General features: G+C 34.8%; 1 pseudogene; it reads left to right on the top strand.

The window, feature by feature from the left end:
* Positions 1–5,923: 5,923 nt before the first annotated feature.
* LOC103261578 lies at positions 5,924–6,549 on the top strand (annotated as a pseudogene).
* Positions 6,550–6,829: the final 280 nt, after the last annotated feature.

The raw sequence follows: 6,829 nt of genomic DNA, 5'->3' as shown, positions 1-6,829 counted from the left end.
ATACGATGTAGAACATACTTATGGTTTTGTTTCATATCTTTCTTACTCCATTTTTATAACTTTTTATCCATATTGAGTTTTTTACTATTTTTGTGATCAAATAGGATGATATATATTTCACTAAAAATAGCATGGTGTTTTAAGATATCTATATTAAGGATATAATTGGTGATTAAAGCTAAATTTTCATTTCAATATTCCTAGGAACTTTTTCCTTTGAAATAAAAACTGTTTTAATACTTATTAACTTTTATTCAGTTTTCTAGGCTTTCAGCCATTTTCCTGAGAGTGATGGTATTTTGTAAAAATGTCTTCGATGGAACAAATAAAATCTTCAGAACCATTTGACTCATCAGAAATGAAAAGCATCAGCGTTTTCTGCTTTTTAACGTATCGGGATACTCTTATGTTCACTATAGGTTATCTTTCTGACTACACTAAAAAAAAAAACAACTCTAAATAAAGTGCAAAAATGCAATTGTCTGAGGAGTCAATAAGTAAATAAGGATAAAAAATTAGAAGTAACTCGCAAAGAAGTGGGTTTTCTCTTTTTATCTTTTGTTTTTTTCTCTTATGGTCTTGCCCCAAAGGCAGGTTTCAGTAGCACAAATGCCCAAAGGAGCAGAAAAGTGAAGTATAAAACGCCAATAAAAACAAGTAAAACTGGATAAAAACAAAAAAACAAACAATAACAACAACAACAAAAAGCTGTGTGGTCCAGAAGGTGTGGCAGAATATTTCAGAAGGGAGGCGGCTGGAAAAGGAGAGTCCCCAATTGTGCATAAATCGACACTAATCTGAGGTAAACTCTACATATTGTTATTTTGGAGCGGATGTGCTACAAAATAACAAAGGCTCTTGAAAAGCTGAGATTGGGACCAGCATTTAAAGAAGACAAGATCACCCTCATGGTCTGAAACCATCTGGGTTGATTTTCTATAAAAATAAACACATAAACATTCGCCAGAAAGTTATAACAGGACTCATAATCTAAACATAATATTAATAATGTCACTGATACATCCAAAATTAACTCACAAAGAGTTAGAAACAAATACTAAGTTAGAAATGACCTGCCGTTGAAATTATTGGATTAGGACTTTAAATCATCTAATAAAATTACCTTCCATAAGAAAAATATAAACATACTTGGAAATAAATGGAAAGACACAGGTTCTCAGCATAGAAATAAAAAAAAAAAATCAAAAGGAAATTTTAGAACAGTAAAGGAACAGCTGAAAAATAAAATCATCATATGAACTCAATAGTAAAATTGAGATGAGTCCGGGTATCTGAAGAATCCGTGTATCTGAAGACAGATCAACTACATTTATAAATAAGGTCAGATAAGTAAGAAAGATTTAAAACAAAAAAGAAACAGAATCGAGATATATCAACAGATATAATATACATGCTATTATAGTACTAAAAGTAGACGAGATAAAGATAGGAGCAGAAAAACGTCAGAAAAAATAATAGACAAAATTATCCAAATTTGGAAAGAAAAATACACATCTAGACACACAAAAATTGTACAAAATATTGAACATGAACTTGAAGAAAACCAGCAAACACCCATCATAACCACATTTTTAAAAATCAAAGATAAGGGTGGAAAAGAACCTTGAAGATAGGTGGAGAAAAACATACCATTTTGTATACACAAGGAAAACCATATAAATCACTATATACATGGCAGGTCTCATCAGAAACCAAAAAGGCCAGTATATAATAGAACATCTTTTTAAATATTAAAGAAGAGAATTGTCAACCCATGTGTCTAAATTCAGCAAAATTAAATTTCAAAAGTAAAGGCATTATAAATACAAGTAGAAAACATATAATGACAGAAGCCTTGCTCTAAATGTTAAAGCAGTATCTTCAGGATAAAAGGAGAAAGAAATGTGGATCTTTAGAAATGAAGGAATAGTAGCGAAAATGGTAGAAAATGGTTAAAAGTAAATGTTATATAATTATAGTATTTATTGGTGTGTGTGTGTGTGTGTGTGTGTGTTTGTACGAGTGTTTGTATGACCACTATGACAACTATGACATAAAGGTATTTATATACTTGCAAGCCTTCTAATATCTAACTAGAATGTGAATGCTTAGGCATGTGCATTATATTCTGTAGAGAAACCACAAAAATATATGAAGAGATGTCACTTTAAAAGATTAATAAATAAAATAAATAAAAATAGAGCTAAAAAATATTCAAATAAATGTAAAGAAGGCAGAAAGGAAAAACAAAAAATGAAAGTAAAAAGGACAAAGAGAAAACAAGAAAAGAAGAGCTAAATATAAGTATATAGATATTATTTACTTTAAATGTAAATGACTGGAGACTTTTGGTTCCAACTAAGATAAAATAAATACACATCATGCTGTGACTTCTGTTAATTATAACTAAAAACCCTGAACATGAAATGTAAAACAATTACCTTATGACTCTAAAGAAAATAATTGCAGGCAGACTGAGAGCAGTAATAAAAATTAAAAGAAGAACAACACAGAAGTCAGTAGTCTGGTTCATTTTCCCTCTCTGTTTTCTGGCTAAGGTTCAGGGTAGCATGTCTTAATCCATTTTGTGCTGCTGTAACTGAATACTTGAGACTGGGTAATTAATAACAAGCAGAGATTTATTTCTTACAATTCTGAACAGGGAATTCCAAGGGCAAGGATCTCACATTTTGCAAAGGTGTTCTTGCTGTGATATCCCATGGGACAAGGCAGGAGGGCAAGAGAAAACACTTGCAAGACAAGGAATGGAAGCTAAACTCATTCTTTTATGAGGAACCCACTCCCCAGATAACAGACCCACTCCCCAGATAACAGACCCACAAAGGCATAAATTCATTTGTGAGGGCAGAGCCCTCATGACCTAAGCACCTCTTAAAGCTCTCACCTCTTAACAGTGATTGTTTTCATCATATTAACTTCGGGAGTATATGAGTCTGTTTTGTGTTGATATAAAGGAACACCTGAGATTGGATGATTTATAAAGAGAGTAGGGGTTTTTGTTTTTGGAATTTTGGCTCAGTTTTGCATGGTGCCAGCATCTGCTGGGCTTCTAGTGAGACCTCAGGAGCGTTACAATCATAACAGAAGGCAAAGAGGGAACAGGTATGTCACACAGCAAGAGTGAAGAGAAGTTTCAGGCTCTTTTAAACAGCCAGCTCTCCTGTGAACTAATAGAACTCATTACTGTGAGAATAGCACCAAGCTCTTCATAAGGGATCTGCTCTCATGACCCAAACATTGCCCACTAGGTCCCACCTCAAAGTTTCATTTCAACATGAAATTTGCAGAGGACAACAATTCAAATTATATCGGGAGAGACATTCAAATTATAGCACAGCCATCTTCTATTACTAGAATTATTTAATGAGTATGATCGCTAGAAACTCTTCTCTCTGTCTCTAAGTGTGATTCTTTCTCTTTTTTTTTTCTCTTTCCTGGAAATGGAAGGTGTTGGGGTGTTGTCAATGAGGAGAAAGCTTGAGAAGGTGTAGTAAGTAGAACAGTGCTGTATTCAAATTCATGGCCTACTTCGATATCAGAATGTGATATTATTTGAACATAGGTTCTTTGTAGATGCAATTACTCATACTAGAATGAGGCCATACTTGCTTAGAGTGGACCCTAAATCCAATGTCTGGTGCTCTTATAAGAAGAAGCTGGGGCACACAGAGATTCTTAGAGTCATGTACACTGAAGGCCAGGTGGTGATGAAGGAGGAAGTGGAACTATGGGTTCCATAAATAGAGAGAAATGGCATTTATTCAAAAAAGTACCTGATGAAATGAAACAAATTTAGATATTCAAAAAAGTGCAAAATTCCAAGGAAGATCAATCTTATAAAAAATGCCTAGCTCTATCAAAATCAAACTCCTAAAAACCAAGCACAATTAAAATAAACTTGAAAAGAACCAGATTAAAAAGAACACATTTTATGGTGAAATAATGGTGCCAGTTAGTGAGAATTTCTCCATAGGAGCCATGAAGGTCAGAAGATACTTGTAAACGAACAACACTTGTAAAATGCTGAGTCAAAAAAACTGTTTATTCGTAACTCTATGATGCCTCTCTAGAAGTCCAACAGATGCTGGCACCACGTAAAACTGAGCCAAAATTCCAAAAACCAAAACCCCTACAATTAAGGGTTAGGTATGCCAATGTTCATTATGCAGGTACCTTTTTTGGATAAGTTTCTTTTTATTGAAATGTTTTAGGATCTATTTTTACTATATCTTTGTGTATTTCTATTTTATTTACTTTAACACGCAACACATAGATTTTCACAGTTCTTATAGTTATGGTTTGCTTAATTTAAATTAGATGTAGTTTTTCTTTTGTAGTTGTAATAGACATTATGCCTACACATATTAAAAATACCATTTCTGTTATAATTTTTCCTTTAAAAAATAGTTTGCTAAGTCCACCTGGATAATTGCAATTTTGGTTTAACTTCTTTTACTTATAAATTTTAACCTTTTCCTCTGGTATCATGTCTCTTGGTCTGAAGTACTTATCTTACCATTTTTTAAGAACTACTATTTCAGTGATCTCTTTATTTTGCTCTTATTCTTAACAGTTAAGACCAAGAGAAATGAGTTTGGTCTCTGAGGATCTCTGAGAGCCAATAGATGATATGGTGATGAAATTTCTGAGCTTTCTTTTTGCTTCAAATATTCCAGGCTTGGAGGTGAAAAAGCAGCAAACCAGAAAGGTCAAGGGGCATAGACCAAAAAAAGGCCCAGAAAGTGAAAAATGACTTCCTTCTACACAAATGACTTCTCTCTAGACAAATGACTTCTCTCTAGACAAAAGGCCAGGAAAGGGAATTCCTAGCTAGACAGAAAACTTCTATACAATACCTGTACTATCACAGATGAAAACTGTGAATGAAAACTTTGGTCCACCTTGACAAAGCCTAGCAAACAAGCAGAACAGACTGTTATGAGGGACCTCAACTCCTTAACTGGGTGTATAAGAAAGTCAAGTATGAAAATGAGCCATTCATCTCTAACAGTGGTGATAAAGATCCCTCAAGGATACAGTGAAGAATATTTGGAGAGCTTGGACTTACACTCTTATGAGCAGTAACAAGGTATTCCGTCCCCTACCTATTGAGGCGGTATTACTGGAGGCCTTGTTGAGAATTAGGACTTTTATCATCAACCAGCAATAAGGAGGATACCTTTAATTCTTGTTGTGTTGGTGAAAGTTGTGCGGGTAGAAGTGGTAAAGCACTTCTCCTCCTCCCACACAGGAACATATCAGTGGAAGCCCAGCGGGGAGGCAAAACTCCTACCCTCATTCAGCAGGAACAAGGAGGTTCTCTCCAATCCAGTTGTCAATAGAGGCTGAGTGGGGGAATTTTCAGAGAACTCTTTTCTCCACCAAAGTCAAGTCACAGGAACAAATAGTTTAAATAAGAGCCAGACAAGTTTTAATTAAAGATCACTTACTATACAAACTCCAACTGAATAAAAAAAAGACAATCAATGGATACCAGCATTAAGATAGCATGTTAGAATTATCTGACTAGAACAGCTTCAAGCAATTATGAAAATCTTTGAAACAAACAAAAATAGAATGTGACAACAAAGAAGTAGGTAGTGTCAACAAAGATTTAAAAGACATAAAATAGACTCGAATGGGACTCTTAAAACTGAAAAATAAGGGATGGATTAGCTTCACAACAAAATGGAGAAAACAGAGTAAAGAATCAGGGAAATGAAAAATAGTACTATAAGAATTATCTAATTAGAGTAAGAAAGAGAAAATAGACTTAAAAATATATCTTCAGGTTGCTGTGAGTCTGTACCAAAAGATCTGTGTGGTATGTGAGTCCTTGGAAGGAGAGGGTAGAGAAGGATTAGCTGAAAAGTGCTTGAGGAAATAACGGCTGTCCAAAGACTAGAAGAAACACCTCCTTATTGGTGTGTCCTCCGATCAAGGACTGTATTGTGCTATTCATTCCTTAGTGGTTACACAGATGAAAAGCGAGGTGGCCACACTCACAGCTGCTGGAAAAGAGATTATGCTTACTGGGATTGGTGATAAAATCAGGGATGCACTTTTTAGAACTCATTCTGACCAGTTTCTGGCAGCATTCAAAGAGGTGAGAAAAAAGCTTTTGAAGACGCATCGGTCATTGCCCTTGAATTGTTAAATTCTGGATATGAGTTTGATGAGGGCTGTATCATCTTTAATTGATTTAGGTCTGCCATCTCCTATAAGACAGAAAAAAAGTCCTTTTCCCTTAACACCATTGCAAGCACTGAGAGCATGAATATCTACAATGATATTGACACTGATGTGTTACAAAATTACCAAGAATGCAATCTGGCCAACATCATCTACAACTCTTTGAAGGAGTCTACCAGCCATGAGCAGAGTGCTAGGATGCTGGCCATGGACAATGCCAGCAAGAACGTCTGCCAGATGATTGATACATTGACTTTGACATTCAACTGTACCTAACAAACTGTCATAAGAAAATAGTTGATTGAGATAATCTCCAGTGCTACAGCTCTGGAATAATGAAAATCAAGTTCCACGCTTAGACGAGGCAAAGAAGAACAATTCAGCCAGCTGATTTTGTTTTTAGCTTACTACTGTCTTTGGCAGGGGAAATTGTTGCTTTATTGCTTGAATTGCTTGAAGACAGCAAGATATTTGTAAATTATCTTACAATAAGCAACTTAAAACAAGGGGAAAAAAGAAATAATAGTTAACCAAAGGTTGAAAAATAAAAGTAAACCTACAGATGAAAGAACCTGAGTAAATTCTGCCGGATAAGATCCTCCCCAGACACACACAC

Source organism: Carlito syrichta, unplaced genomic scaffold (assembly GCF_000164805.1).
Source record: "Carlito syrichta isolate Samal-C Ts95f unplaced genomic scaffold, Tarsius_syrichta-2.0.1 Scaffold303768, whole genome shotgun sequence".
NCBI lineage: Eukaryota > Metazoa > Chordata > Mammalia > Primates > Tarsiidae > Carlito > Carlito syrichta.
Note: the sequence above shows the minus strand (reverse complement) of the source record. Positions and strands in the feature narration are given on the sequence as shown.